Source organism: Hesperophylax consimilis, chromosome 14, assembly GCF_061612785.1.
Source record: "Hesperophylax consimilis isolate HC1 chromosome 14, BYU_Hcon_1.0, whole genome shotgun sequence".
NCBI lineage: Eukaryota > Metazoa > Arthropoda > Insecta > Trichoptera > Limnephilidae > Hesperophylax > Hesperophylax consimilis.
The window spans coordinates 29,225,857-29,242,996 of record NC_142849.1 but is presented as its reverse complement, the minus strand read 5'-3'; the positions used below and the strand labels follow the sequence as shown (position 1 = coordinate 29,242,996).

At 33.8% G+C, this 17,140-nt stretch overlaps 1 protein-coding gene across 3 annotated transcripts in view; it reads left to right on the top strand.

Annotated features, from left to right (window-relative positions):
- Positions 1-17,140, top strand: part of LOC149418175 (tolloid-like protein 1) — a 265,789-nt gene that overhangs the window by 194,462 nt on the left and 54,187 nt on the right. Inside the window, exon 2 of one of the 3 annotated variants that reach the window (XM_089639716.1) lies at positions 95-1,090. The exons of the other annotated variants lie outside the window; for them this stretch is intronic. The gene's annotated coding sequence lies outside the window, so the exon portion shown is untranslated. The remainder of the gene's footprint in view (positions 1-94; positions 1,091-17,140) is intronic. 3 annotated transcript variants of the gene reach the window in all.

Genomic DNA, 17,140 nt, shown 5'->3' with positions numbered 1-17,140 from the left:
TTGATTTCTGTTTTATAAAGCCTTGCCCATTTTCGTTATTGCTAACATTTTCTACATCAAAATAAAATAATTTATATGGTTTGGTTTCCTCTAGCAATTTTTATTTTCAAAAAGTTATTGAAAGTGAAGTGGATTAAAGTGGTGCTAAGTTTAATCTCCTGTGATTACGATTGTGGCCTTTTGGCAATATCTACACCAGAAAAGTGTAATTCTCGATTTTCAAGAATAAGAAAAGAAAATATTAAGAGGAACATTATTTGAGAGAAACTTTGTATTCGTAAAGTAAAAGGTACTTTTTTAAACAAATTTATTTATGATATTTTTTAGAATTCTACTGTTGAAAATATCATAGACTTAGCTGTGCCAATAAACTTTTCAACCTCAAATTTTTTGAAGCCTCTCTTTCCTGTTTATAAAGAGGCATACACAAAATCCGAGTGCCAAGGACATTCTCACAAAGCCAACAATAATCAATTTAAATTTAAAACGGACGTACATTGTAATATCTGCATTTACTCTACAATATCTCCCATTTTAAAGTAACTAATATTGCTTTAATTTTCTTAATTATAAGCAAGCGAAGGCATACCACAAGGATCTCTTTTACTACCTATTTTATATTTATATCTAAAAAAACAGTTATTTTTATTTGACGTTAGACCCAGTCTACTATAGTTATCAAAATAATATACTAAAAAGATAAAATAAGTGAGAATCAACAAGTGAACTTAAAAAATAACAAGAAGTGCACATTAATTAAAGAAAAAAACAAATAAGTGTTAATATCATCAAAGTAAAAATAGTGAATTGTTTTAGTGATAGTTTGTGAAGGCATTTTTTTTAAAATAAAGGTAAAACAAGTGTGACGTTTTATCAGTATTAAAAGCAAGTAAACGTAAGTTGCCGTCGAACGCCATTAACGTTTCTGTCGGGTCGGGGTTCCGGGGCCGCCGTGGGCTCCCACACAGACATGGTGGCTGTAGCCATCTGCTGCATCCTCGTGCTTCTCGTGGTGTTTATCGTGCTCATCATCGTGGTCGGACAAAACATGGGGGACGTGAAGCAGAGCACCTAGGAGGGACAGAATAGCGTAAGTTTACGGATTTGGAGGTTATTTTTTACTGTATATAATTACTCTTTCACACGCCCAAGGAGCTATTACATTGAGTATATATGTTTACAAATTTTTACACGGAGTAAAGTCCTAATAAACAATGGTTTACAACTGGATACAATTAGAACAAATTTAATAATCTATACAATTTTAGATGTTATTTTTTTTGTTCAAAATTTGTACATTCGTTTGCTGTAGGCGAGTAATTGGAGTGTTTGTTACATGCAATAAGTGATAATAAAATAGTTACTTATGTCTAGTGTGTCGAGTAGGTATTCTTATATTAACTAGTAGTTCTGTGAACGGTAGCAGTCCAAAACATTATGTGTCTAATTTTCTCTTATTTAATAAATCAAAATCATAATTTCTTCTGAAATCACAATATTTGTTAGTATGTGCTTAAATATTTACGTACTTAATTACAAACCGTATATTTTACACGGAGAAAAATGAGCATTGCTAATTTATTAAGAATCTCTACAAACAATTGGTAATCCAGTTAAAAACGGGATTGCATGCCTTTAACAAATGAATTAACAGATTTCCTTATAAACTTTTTGGTAAATTTCGAATATAGTATCACGATTTCGGATTGGAATTACAAAATTATTTGCAAATTAATGTGATAATTTTGGAACTCTGACAGTAGAGAATGCACGAGACAGATAGTTCTCTCTAGCTTGATTTAAGTGTCCAGGATTTCATACCACACAAACGAATTGAAGTCATCAAGCTTAAAATTACAAAATAAACTTATAATTCTGTCTGATTGCAGAAAGTTATAAAGTTGTTCCGCGTTGTGTTCGTTCGTTTGCTGAACTTTTATCATTTCACAGTTCACGGCAGACCGCAGTGTTACCTAGAGCATGTTTAGCTGTGGTAGACTAAAGTGGACTCCAGCAGAACTTTTGCATTGTTTCAAATGCAGTGGATTTTGAAGTTGATCTCTTTATTCTCTTCTTGACTCGGCTGCACAGTGAACACATATTGCACAAACATAATAACATACTGAAGCGGTTAAATAGAAATACTACTCCTTTCAGACACGAACCCTTTTGAAAAAACACCTCTTCATAAACACAGTGTTTGTAAAGAGTACCTAGTATTAATGATCATTGTTGCTTCTATGCCACTTAATAAAATTAGGCAGTTTTAAGTTATTTCTACCTTCCTAAACACTTCACTACCTTCGCTATGGAATCAAAAAATTAATCTGTGTTTGAAATATGGTTAAGTAGGTACTTACTTACATAGCCAATATCATGATATTTTAGTTAATGCGAAAAATCTATTAATGTCTAGAAATAATATTTGATGACAACTGATTTTAAATTAATTCATAATTATGCTCCAAATTACTTGTGTCATTCAAGTGAAAAGTCTTTTTGGCTACCATAAAAGCATGATATAACAGTAAACTGAAACTGAATATAAAAAAATATTTGTAAAATATGTAACAATAACATAAAATAATATTGATATTAGAACAATACTACATATAAGATAAATCACTAAAACTAAATTACCAACGATACTCTAATTTTTAGGATTCAACAAAGTGCTGGTATAGATTAAGGTTAATTCAAAGAAATCACCGAATGTATATATGAGACTAAACACCAGGCTAACATAACATGACACGTAACGTGAATACAGAATTCGGTAGGCGCTGGGCTGCCAAAACTGCAACTGACAACGTTCCAGCTGTTTTCACAGAGAATAGAGGTTGGTGTTTGTGACTCATCCGACCCACATTCCAAAAACATTACCAAATGCACGTAATTCCAGAGTAATTATATCATTTAATTGCTGACAAAGTGTGGGTCTATAATCTATAGGTGAATCTTCAAATTACCCTGGCCAGACAACGTGACCAACAGAAGAGTTTCTGCAACGAGTGAACGAAGAAAAACAAATATTGCTAATTTATTAAGTGTCAAATTATTGGTAATCCGGTTAACGAATGAATTAATAGGTTTCCTGTTAAAATTTTAGTAAAATACCAATATATTATCACGATGCGGAACACGTGTTCATTAAAATCCTAATATTTTCGCATTTCGTCATTATATATTATCAAGGCAAATTTAGTTGCAGAGATTCTTATTAAATTTGCAATACTCATTTTTCTCCGCGTGGCAACAACGTTTGAAATTGTATCGTAATAAAATAATAAAGTATAAAACCTCTTGAACGGTGAGCCCTGGCACCTTGAAATTTGCACAGGTATGTCTTTCTAGAATTTTTAGATGAACAAAACTATTAAAAAACAAGGAGGAGACAGCGCTTTTTAATTTACAATATGTTATAGTCTGAAAGCAGTGTAAGAGTAAGACAAAAAGAGTCTACTGCATATAAGTAGTCGCACTTGCTCAAGCTTTCTTCTCTCATCCTAGATCGCCTAAATAGGGGGAAGAAGAAATGTTTTTAAAATCAGATAGTAAATAGGTACTAATAAGACATATAAAACGAAAATTTAAAGATCTTGGCCACGTCGTGAGGAGAGTCAAATATAAAGTAGATCAATCAAGGGGAAGATGAAGCAGAATAAATAGCATGAGTAAAATTTGGTCTGCAGTCTGTATGGTAAAGGTTGCTTGAATAAAAGCCAACCTCCAGTAAGAGACGATACCAGAATAGCATAGATGAAATGTACTATATGTGGATCTTTAAACATATATAACTACACGCTTACAACAAATTGATCAATAGCATGGATTTCGCTGCTCCTACTTTATAAATAAACCCTCTTAAAGTGTTTGAAGTTGGTCATCAGTGACTGCCCCACATCCAAAGGTTCTGGCTTAGTAATAAATCCATTGATCCTACCTAATCATTTCCACGGATCTAATCTAGAGTCTGGTTTTGCCTGTTGTTTCAAGAATGGACCAAGTTATAATTAAAGCAACGACCTTTAAAATAACTGAACATAAAATAATATTTGCTGTTATATATTGGACTATCAAAATTGTCTCCTATGTATTATCTTCTCCAAGTTTATTATATTAGAAGGTGAAAAAAATATCTAAAATCGACTAATGCACAATGCACAGTATATGTGAAGTCTATTACTTTGCGGAAAAATGTGAGTGCAAAATGCCACTTTCACAGTTTTTTGTTTTTTTTTCTATTCAGCTGTGCAAAGAAAACATAAATGCTTGAATTGTTCTTATTTGTTTTAAAAGTGTGTGGCAGTGGCGGTTTTTCTATGAGGGTCATTTGGCCAATGACTTCCCAATATATACTTCAATAGTATTAATACAAAAAAAGGATTTAACAAACTATCCGATTATTAATTTAGTTTTAATATTCGTGCCACAGACATAGGAATTAATAGACGAGAAGATAATGGCGAGGGGTAAAATCAACTGTTGAAGAACGAAGGGGGTGAAGCTGACTGTGATTCGTCAATAAATCAATCTGACAGTAAATAGGCATCTCGCATTATAATATCACCATTTACTTCTTAAAAGTAAAATCTGCTTTTGAATGAATAGACATTTTTACATGGGAGCGCAAATTACTCGCCACGTTATGAACAAATTTGCGAAGTCCAAATTCGGCAAAAAAATTCGGTTCTATTTTCAGAGTCGAATATTTCGTTTAAGTATTTAGTTAAGACACTTTTATAAATGTTCATAATTTACTTCCCAGCAACCAACCAGCTTTGTGTTTCGCGTCCAGACGTTTCTCGATGTGATAGTATATTATGTTTCTACAACTGATCCATATTATACGATGTGAATATGCTTAAAATAAAGTAAAATAATGCTTATATATGGAATGTAATACGACAATTGGGTTTATTCTCTTTTTCACATCTATTTTTACAAGTTTTCATAGTACAAGTCAACATTTTGCCGTGTTATTTCGTAAAATGAACCGATGATGCCTCGACCATAGTTCGCACAAGAATGATGACGTCACGTTTTAAAATTTCACTTGAAGCCATACGCGAGCCCAGCCGGCTCCAATGGAACCGGTATGGGGAGTGGGGATAATACGCTTTTAATCACTTAGGGCAGGTCTACTAATATTCATATGTCTATGATTCGTGCATATATTCGTACGGTAAATGTGGGTTCTAGTACCATCTAGCGTCCAAATGAGAAGCTATTGTATATACCTACCGTGGGTCACTTTAAATTTTGTCCCTAAACTATCTCCTTTGTTTCTCTTTACTTTACAGACAAAAGAGGTAAACACTATCGTGTCTGACTTATGCATGATCATTCAAAATTTATTTTAAAGGAGTTTTCGAACGACATAAGATTATTAAGGTATTAGAGGGAGATGTCAATCGAAGATGTGAAAAAATGTCAATCGAAAGTTTTTTGTGTGATAAACGATAGCCATCTTGAACTTGAGTATTAGTTCTCGAAATTAGGTTTATCATCGTTGACGTAATTTGCATGGATTAATTTTAAATTCTGTGGATCGATAGAAATCGCAAAAAATCATCGAATCATGACAAACGTAATCAAATAAAGTGACAATTAATTTATGTTACAAGAGAGAATTATAAAGAGATTAGGAAAGAAAAAAAATGTGGATTTGCATGTGCCATAAAATAAAAGGTACTTTTTTTCTTTCATTATTTACTTTTTAAGTCTGCGGATAAAAAATGGACTGAGATTGGTGTGATTAAAAACTTTAATAGGAAAAGAACTTTTAAAAGAAAAATCTGTAAATAATTTGATAAATAATATTAAATTATACAATATTGTACTACTAGCTTAAGAATAGGTGGGTACCTGAAAATTAATTACACACAATATTCACTACGCATTAGCAATATGTGTTAACATTTCATATTATTTTTTTTCGATTTACCTAACACTTCTGGACCCTGATGTGTGGTATTACATCTTCATGTACTTACGTACTTCTAAATTGATAAAGTGTAGTAATTGAAAATACGTAATAATAAAACGTATTCCAACGCTACGTGAGATTATTTCAATAGCTTAGCGAGAATTTTCCATGAGTACCATTTTCCAAAGCAAACATTTCCACTGTTTATTTTCTCAGCTTTGAGCACAGTGAGCTGGAAATGCATGGCAAGTACTTGCAGTACTTCTAATGAAGACATACATTATTTTCATCTACTTAGTGATACTATTTTTATGGACGTATAACTTTTTGACTTTTTTACTATAATACAACCTCAGGTCTTTCTGATATTGACCTTTTTGTTGATTGAGAATTTGTTGGAATTAAGTTTAGAATTTTTAAGGTATTTTTAGACTCTAACCTGAGGTGGTTAACTGACTTAACAGTATTACACTGCGATTTATATAGATTATAGTGAAGTAAAAAGAAATAATATAATATAGTTAATAATCGTATTATTTTGTACATATTCTGTTTACTGTGAAATTGGTGTTTACCAACAAACCATAAAAACTTTTAAAAACTATTTGTAACTTGGTTGAATTCTGGAACGTTCGGTATGTCAGTATGTGGGACACCTGGACCAATAAAATGTTTTGTTTTCATCGTAAAACTTTAATTAACTCTCGGTTCTGACCATAAAATTTCCAATATAATAAAAGAACCAACCACTCATTGGATTGCCTTCTTTACTTTGCTAGCGACGTAAAGATTTAAGCTTCTTATATTCATAGCATAAATGTATTGTTCCCACCATCTAGTCGATGGTACCCACCCATTTCATAAAACAAATATCAATATTGTCACTGGAACCTTATTCATTTCTACATATAACACTTGCTTGCTATAAACACATGCTCATATTTTATATAAGTGTTGTTACAGTCGACACAATAGGCACAGTAGGCACAGTCGGCATATAGGCGCAGTAGGCGAAGTCGGCCTAGTCGGCACAGTAGGCACAGTAGGGACAGTAGGTACAGTTGGCAAAGTAGGCACAGTCAGCACCAGTGTTGCCAAGTTAGCATATTATATGCTAAATTTGGCATAATTACTCCATGTTTAGCACAACTATTATGCTTTTAGCATATAGCATATTTATTTGGCTTATTTTTACAGAAACATGAAAATAATAAAAACCAATTTTCTAACTAACAAAAATGATATCGATTGAAAAACTGGTGTCTCAATGGAGAAAAATAGTTCACATTAAATGGGAATCCTTGACTTCCACTGTAGAGTTTTGGAATGAAGTCATGCAATATAAAGATGCAGCTAATAATAACCCCTTCGGTGATTTATGTCAGTTTGCAATGTCTATTTTAACATTGCCGCATTCAAATGCGGACATTGAATGTGTATTTAGCCAAATGAGTCTGGTCAAAACAAAACTCCGAAATCGTTTGGCGGTGAGAACCCTGAATGCCATTTTGTACGTGAGAGTTGGCCTAAAGAGAGCAGGAAAGTGCTGTTATTCTTACACTGTTCCTGACGAAGTACTGCGCTGCTTTGAGACCAAAGAAAGTTACGACTCCGTCTCTCAGCCTTCCACATCAGCTGCTGTTAATGAAGAAGAAGATGAAGATGAAGATATTGATATTTTATTTCACTGATTTTATTTCTAAGTCAAATTTATGTTGGCTTTTTTTTGGCATTTTTCAAAGGAATTTAGCATATTTCTGGCATATTTTTCCCATCACTTTAGCATATTTTGAAGTTGTTGAGTTGGCAACACTGGTCAGCACAGTTGGCATAGTCGTCACAGTCGGCACAGTCGGTACAGTAGGCACAGTAGGCACAGTCGGCACAGTCGGCACAGTCGGTACAGTAGACACAGTCGGCACAGTAGGTACAGTAGCTGATTTTTGGTAATCATCAAGTACTAAACTGGCATAATAATATTGCCTATATCTATATCGGTAGCAGTGCGCGGAGACCGGTTTCGGTAGTTTCAGATTCCGATCGTACGATGTCAATGTGGAATAATTTGAAGCAAAAAAAATTAACCAATTTATTCACTTCGTGTCTCATTTACATCGGATATTCTGAATTATCGACAATAAGTTCAAATTTTGAAAATAACAATGAAAATAATTTTCTCTTAAGAATATACAGGGTGTATCGGCACTAACCCGACAAACTTTAACCAGCTATTCCTTAGCACATTTGGAGTAAAAAATGTTATTGGCACTTTGCTGTCCGGTAGCATTTTTTTTTCAATTAAAAACAAAAATAAATAAAAATTTCCACACTACATCACTGTCATTGGCATTGCTTTTCGTGTTCAACAGCTGTTATAAGCAAGTATGTCGAAAAGCGTCTTCGCTCTTTCGCACACACTAAATAATAATAGTTAAAAATGAGACGAATGGTGCCGTGCCATTTCGTTGTGATTGTAAAAGTGCGCTAATATAGGTACACACGTACATTATTCAACGGAAAAATATTGCCAGATGGGTTTTCAAACTTTGACAAAGGATAAAACAGTGGTGACATGTGGTGAAAATATGAATAGTAAATTTTTTATTAAAAAAAAACGTTACCGGACAGCAAAGTGCACATAAGATTTTTTACTCCAAATATGCTAAGGAATAGCTGGTTAAAGTTTGTCGGGTACGTGCCGATACATCCTGTATAAATTATATTAAATGTAGGTACTAGAATTCACCACAAAACCCATACAATTTTGAATATTAAACTTAAATTCGAGGCAAAAGTTCTACTGGAGTTACAGATAGAGCTAATACTGAAATTAGTATTTTTGTAGCACCGACAGAAATAAGATGAAGGATCCTGATATTTCATACTAGGGAGGTTGTAAATCATGATAACTTGTAAACTTCCTGCCTGCGAACGAATTTATTTGACTAATGGCTCTTTTAAGGCATCTGTAATCATCTGATTTAGGTGCCATCCCCTAACTTTATTTGCATGACCTTGATCTACAATTATACGAAGATGTGCCGATACAGCAAAACTTTGTCTACCAAAATATATATTATTTACACACAAAAAGTTTTACTGTCGTATCAGAGTTGATACATAGTAAAGAATTAATATTCATTTCATGACAGTCATACTCACAGTTTTTCTACTTTAAAAGCGCTCCGAAGTAAATATCAATTATTGTCAATCTATGTCTTTGATGCGATTGACAATTATTGCTAATTGATCGTTTACCAAGGGTAATAAATATAAACGACATATAAAACAGAATAAGCCACAGATAACGGCCTCAACTGAGAATCGAACCCAGGATTTCTGTATTACCGGGACAACGTTTTTATCCACTCAACCTAATTATTATACGTCATATTTTTCTACCTCATATTACCTTTTTATTTTACTTATTCTCTTTAAAAAGTTAATGAAATGTTGTTGTTTAATAGACTTAATTTGACTGTTTATTAATTTAGACTATTAGATAAAGTCGATAGGTATCCCATATAAATAAAAATCGGATATGTTTATCTGGGACACTATCTAGGTTACAAACCAATTAGTAGCAGCCAAACATATGGGAAAAATTGCCTTTCAAATTAAAATATTGTCAATTTTCTGTTTAACGTTTTTGTTCACAAATTAGAGAGACGTCAAAAATGAATTAAAATAAAATAATATTGGTACCTACTTTCTCGCAGTTGAGGGTTGTTTTAGATAATTTGAACAATTATTCAAATTTCAAAGTTAATTTTCAAGTTCTGTTATTATTTCAGTTCTGTCGAGTAACTGGCATATTATGATATAATAACAGAACTTGAATAGGACCTAAAAGTTCATTAGAATAATATCACATTAGGAAAAATAATACGCAGGAATATTTCACATCACTTCACGCATGCACCGACAGCCGAAATCAGTATGTTTTATTTTTTAACTTTTCGACAGGAGAACAAAACAACATTTTTAAAACGAGAATAATTCACAATTTGATCCTTTAACTGGACGTTCCACGCCTGCTACTAGCACTGAGCCTTCCATCTCTCCAATGCATTCGACGGCCATTCTAATATCCTGTTTGCATAGAGAAAGCAATCAGCGATTTCAGTGTAATTAGTTGAACGCCCATGTTGACACAGCGTCCAATAAGAGGGTTAGGCTGGATTGGGTTGGGTTGGGTTGGGTTAGGTTGGGTTGTATTGGGTGTCGTAAGGGTTGCGGGCTAAACGGGGATGAGTTACATCCTGCTTCGGAAACAATCCGTACTGAACACACATATTGATCTTTCACCTGACAGCTATTATTGGGTTGTCTTGTATCAGCAAATATGCGAAGGGAACGTAGATGTCTGTGGTCTATGCCAATGAAGGTGTTGTTCGTATCCTAAATAAATGGACATTATAAAATTTATAGATGTTTCGTTAGAAAATGGTAAACCTTGACACGGTGAATTTTGCACATTCGCTCTCTAATTTCTATGTCAACGCAACGATATTTCTATTACAAAAATCAGACAGAGTAGGCAATATGGTTTTATTCATATTTTAGATTGGTATACTGCTCAATTGTAAAAAAGATTGTTAAAACTCGAGCAAAAATTTGTGGCGGTCAGCAGAATTCAGCGAGTTATCAATCATAACTCTCTTGTTAACGTCCACAAAGGGTATTTTCAAAGTATATTAATAAATCTTGAAAGACGTATGCATCAGAACTAGATTTCATTGAATCTATCTATATATAATCCTTCTGCAATACAGCAGCACTCAACCCCATACAGCCGACACGGATATTTCCACTAGCCTCGTGTCAAAGAACCTAGTCGATTGAAAGCGATGGTTTGAAATCAGGTCAAGAACTACAAAACATCTTCTATATAAGGGCAGGTTCAGCATCCCCCCACGTACCCCCTCAACACCGTATCTCAAAGTAACACCCTCAGTACCTAAGATACAAGACACCTTTACCGTTACATACTTAGCGCAGAGGCTGGTAGACTAATACAGCTTGCAGATAGTTAGGCAGACAACTAAAATTCAGATAGATAAGTTGCCATCTACGAGCATTACACAAGATGCAAGTCCACTTTACATTTATATTCTTAGTTGGTAGGCTTTTAGGCTGGTACAATATGCACATAGTTACCTATATTGCTACCTAATATCCCTATAACATAGATAAGTCGCTTCCTACAAGTATAGGCTACTATATAAGCTAGCAAACTGGTACATCCTACCGATATGTAGTTAGTTATGTAGGCAGTTATATAGGTGCTTAACATCCCGGTAGATAAGCCTCCACCTGCAAGTACCGGCTTTACAGATTTAAGTACCAACTTAACGACTTGCCAGATAAGATTGCAGTTTTCTCCACTAGTGAATTGCACTAGTATTTCTTTTTTATTCGTCACTTGCATTCTGGTCCACGTATGTACCTATTACCTATACAGAATACATATATTTTTTTTTTATTTTTATAGTGAATACCTCACAAGAGTCCCAACTGCTCCCGTCTGGAGCCAGTGAGACTATGGCATCCCCAATTGGGGGATGTTGTGAGGCTGAAGGTAAGTGGGGAAGGGAAAGAGGAAGGTGGGGAAGTACCTGGCTATTCAGATCTAGTCACTAAACACGGCTAAAGCCATTTGGAGCAACGTTTCAATTCTGAATGGTGGTCTTACACCAGGGCGATACTGGTAGTATCTTCCACTCTGAAATTATTTAATACTAATAATAAAGAATTAATAAATCAAACTTAAAATTTATTCTAAATTCACAAGACTTGTAAATAGGTACTTAAATACCTACCTAGCAATATATTACTGGTAATATTTTTTCAATTTTAAATAAAGAATTATACAACTTGTAAAAAATGTCACAATTACTGTTATTTTTTAAACTTTCTCGAGGCAGGTAGGTACCATAACATTGAAGACATGCGAAAAAGAAAGGACGGGTTGTTTCAGAAAATTTGAACAATTCATAAATTTCAATGTTCTTTTTCGGCTTCTGTGAAAGTCCTATTAAAGTTCTGTTATTATATAATTAGGCTGGCCGCATACATACGTTTTCCGTATTCGATTTCCGAATTCGTTTTCCGTATTCGGACATCCGAATGCACGGAATCAGTAGAAAATACATTAACTGCCGCACACGTTCGTTTTAGTTCCGAACGCAACAAATTCCTTACGCACGTTCCGAATGCAAACCGGCGCGTTCGGAGAAACCGAATGGAAAAAACCTAATGACGTCATGTGGAACGCAGCTCTTGCATACATTATGTTTGTGCCGACGCAAACGTTCGGAAATTTCCGTTCAGTAATTCAGTGTTGCCAACGGATCTTGACCTAATATCGCCGTTTCTCATACATAAGGTAGCGTAAAGTAGCCGAATTTGCTGTTAGGTGGGACATGTTTAAAATTGATGTTTTTACGTGAAAATAAAAATTTGGAAGGGGGGGTGGTGGCTAGAGAATTTTAAAAAAATAAAATGTTTCCCCAGAAAATAAAAATAATTCATGGGGGGGTGGGTAGAGAATTTCAATAAAATATAAATTTGTCCCCAGAAAAAAATAAATTTCATGGGGGGGGGGGGGGGGGGGGGGGGGTGGCTAGAGAATTTCGGGACATGTTTAAAATTGATGTTTTTGAAGTAGCTTGGCGACCAGTCGCCTTTTAGATTTTTTCGGCGCCGATTCTCGCTCTGAGTAGCCTAAATGGCGATATATCGCCCTTGTTGGCAACACTGGTACTGACGTTTATACATTCCGAATGAAGAAAAACGAACGTTTGCGCTAGTCTCACGGAATTCCGAATACGGAAAACGAATTCGGAAATCAAATACGGAAAACGTATGTATGCGGCCAGCCTTATAGGCAAGTTACTTGACAGAGCTGAAATAAAAATATAACTTGAAAAAATCTTTCACAGAACCTGAAAATGAACGTTGAAATGTGATGAATTGTTCAAATTCTTAAAATTTCAAATATAATTTTCAAGTTCTGTGAAAGATTTTTTTAAAGTTCTGTTTTTATTTCAGTTCTGTCAAGTAACTAGCCTATAATGATATAATAACAGAGCTTGAATAGAACTTTCACAGAACCCGAAAATGAACGTTGAAATTTGATGAATCGCATTTTCTCAAACATAACATAACGTAACATAAATAAACTTAACATAAACATAACATAAAATAGGTACATAGCTAGTAAAAAGATTTTATTATAAATTTCAAAAAATAGGAAGCTGTGTAAAATAGTGGCCGTTTTTCGTTATTTAACAGAACAGATAGTTCCAAATTTAGTAACAGTTTTGCTTGAATAATAAAGTAGTTATATAATAAATAAATAAAATAATAGCAGCAGATGTTCTAAAATGAAAACGGAACGCACAAACAAATTTACAGAGAGATGAAATAATGCCAAACGGTCGAGTTAAAACAGAACTTCCCTGCGCTCAGTCAACTATAACCGTGACATTAAATTTAAAAACCAATAAACATGTGATTATAACATTGAATTTGACACATTTTTTAGAACGGGTGGTATCATCACCGTACGAGTGAAATAATGATTATTTCTGAAACGATGGTTTTATGTGTTACTAAAATGTATCACTCCTCCCCTGAAGAAATCATTATTAAATCACAATACCTACGCATTGTGTGTTTACACCTCAATTAACGAGACTACCGAAGTCTTTTACACGAGTAGATACTTAGTTTCTAAATAGACTCTATTATTCATGTGTTATTTTCTTTGAAAATTGTGTTACCTCCTTTTCGTTTTCTATTACATTATGACATAACAAAAGTCTTGTAACCGCCATTTTACTTCAAAAATGTGATGTCATCACGGGCTTTATTATGTTTCCAGTATCAGGCAGGTTTATCTACGCATTTTAAATGGATATTTAAAAAAAAACACTTAAATTCTTGTTCCTGAACGAACACAACGAAAGAGTTTTAGATTGCGGGGTTCATTACGTGAAAACCCTTCAATAAAGGCACTCTTTATTTGCATCCTTTTACGAGAGCTACCTGAGGAGACCGGAACTGGGTAAGGGTTGGCCGGAAGTAACATTTCAAAATTACGGGGGATCCAGAGCTTAGAGCTCTTTTATCGTGCTTCCCTTTCCTTCTCCCTTCTTTTATCTCTTATCTATATCTCCGTATTAGCGCCGTTTCGTAGGCGAATGCGAGATAAATTATTATACAGATTTTGAAGGTATTTTTAGATGTGTTATAAAATTCGTGTCACATTCTCAAGAAACCTGCAACAATTTATAGGTGAAATGTAAGAATTTTTGATATAATGCGTAGTAAACATGTGTTACCCCTTTATTTCAATCCCACCCCTAATATTTATTACAAACAGTTTTAAATATTAAGGGCGTGGGCATCCGTGGCTGTGTTGTAAGGCGCTTGACTCCAGAGGTTGCGGATTCAAAACCCAATCTTGTAAATTATATTGAAATTGGTATTATAAATTAGAAACATGAATTTATATTTGGGCTATTTATAGTTATTGTGTTATATTATTACTCTCCAAGTATTGTAGTTTTTATTGTTGTGACAGCTGTTTAAATCTTGCGTTTTTTTTTTGGATTTTGTTTTCTTGGATGAATGAATAAATAAATGAATTAAATTGAATATTTGAAGTGGAAATTAGCCCACATTCCCACATCCGATCGAGCTGGAACTCGACGGATAGACTCGTTGTCGATGAAAGGGCATTCTATCAACTGTTGGCGCCACACACGCATTTCTGTGAAAGTAGATGACATTATAAACATGTACAGCAGTTAAAATAGATGATATTATAAACATGTACAGCAGTTAAAATAGATGACATTATAAACATGTACAGCAGTTAAAATAGATGATATTATAAACATGTACAGCAGTTAAAATAGATGACATTATAAACATGTACAGCAGTTAAAATAGATGACATTATAAACATATACAGCAGTTAAAATAGATGACATTATAAACATGTACAGCAGTTAAAATACGAAATAAACCTCGGTACCATTCAATTAAGATTTGACTTAAGTGATAGCGCGTTTCATTATTTTAGTCAGTCCCTGGGGAGGAAGGTTTAATCCTCGGTCAAAATTAATCTATTAATCTTTGTTGTGGTTTATTTTTTTTGCGCTTCCAAGGAATCTATCTTTATTTATATTCTTCAAATTTTTTTCTAGATATGACAACCTCGTAGACGTTATGGGTTATATTTTTTTTCCAAATAAATCAACGGCCACGTATCTAATAGTGAGATTCAGGCACAAATCTATATATATGTATATGACAGAATCTCACCCTCGGGGATATCACCACAGCATATTGTAATGTCGAGCAAGTCTCACAAACCTGTACCCGAATTCGCCAGTGGGAAGAGCCACCTACTACCTGAAAACGGTGAATGCAAACTATGACACATTCTTCGAAACCTATACTTAGTTTGCACAACTTTTAAACAAGATGATTGTGAATAGTGCAAGAAATGTTTGTCAATAAAGTTTTTAGGCCTTCCATCCCCTCTACCCTTAATGGTAAATGGCATGATGTTTATTAATAGTAACCTAACAGATCAGGGAAAAAACAACTGATAAATATGTGTCACGCTCAAAACAGGATGAAAACCTTATAGAGAAACTGAGCACCGAAGTTAAAAAACTACTTAAAAGAGAACTAACAGAAAAACTAAAGCAATAGATTTCTTTTCTAGAAACATCGACGATTACGAGGAATAAAAGATAATTTACAAAAAATTAAAGAAGTACAAAACATTGAAACCCATGGTTAATCAAATCCATCAAACTTCTTTGGAGACATCGTTAGAAATCCAAGAAATTGAATTAAAAGAAAATGATGACCCAAAACTTGAGTGTGAGGATTTGATTACTCAAAACAGAATTATAAATTGCTACACTACTAAGAAATCAAATACTCTCAAACTTCACACTAAAGATGAAAAAGATAGGATACCATCACAAATAAAGAAAACGGAAAATTTTGCAGCAAAGGACATAAAATACTTTACTTCGGATAAAAAGATCTTTACTAACGAAAAGCTAACTCACTCCCTCCCTCCTCCCTCCAACAGCAAGTAAAATAAATTTTACATTATTTTTAAGGGAATTGTTGTGGACTGGAATGATTAGTTTTATTCTTGAATAATTTTCATGGAAACGCGCGGAAAATAAAAAATATTTTCAAATCATTATTACCTTGATTTCGTATACTGAGCATGACGATATGCAATCCCTTCCACCGGCATCAAGATGTCTCCTTTAACAACCTTTCAGTCACAGGTAAACGAGCTAAACTTTTAATTAAAATTCCTGAGATACTCGCTGTTATCCCTCGCTACTGTAAAAGTCTTCAAATAACCCTTATTCAACCCTCTGCCATAGTAGATTCCAGAGTGAGTAGGTTTCAAGGTAGGCACCTGAGAATGTTGGCATGAGAGTAAGAACATACCAGATTTCTATAATGGTGACTAGTGACTTGAAAATCCCGCAACCTTTTCAAATCCCGCGGGATTTCGGAATAGAATTTAAAAAAAAAACCGCGGAAACTTGCGGAATTCGTAGATTTTTTATTAAGTGATATCAAGTTGAAATAACAAATATTATTTTATTATTTGGTTTTAATTATTTTTCACACAAAAATATTTTACTAAAGATTTGCCAAGGTAACACAGTTAAGTCGTGAGGGTTTTTCATATTAATCATCTTTTGAACTAGCAATATTATGAAAAGGTCACATAATAAGTATTTTAAGAAGACGATAAAAATATAAAAGACACAGTCATTTGAGATCAATCATCTTAGGTTAAAAATACATAGAAAACGTAACGTTATAAGTATTTTAAGAATATAAATTATCAGATGTTAAAAAACATACTCTAGACATGGAGAAAATATCCATACTTAAAAGGACATTTTTGAAGACAACTCCAGCAGTTGGTCCACTGGTTGGTGGGAATGTCATCACAGTATGTTTTTGGTGTAAATTAAGTTTTTTTTTCAAACCCGCAAATCTGAGTATCAAATATTGTTGAAATCCCGCGGGATTGCGGGATTGCAAACCCTACTGGTCACCAAGCACCAGGCGGAAAACACCCTTTCACGAATAAACACGTTGTGAGTTGACTTTCATTAAATAATGGAATTCATAAATTTAATATAC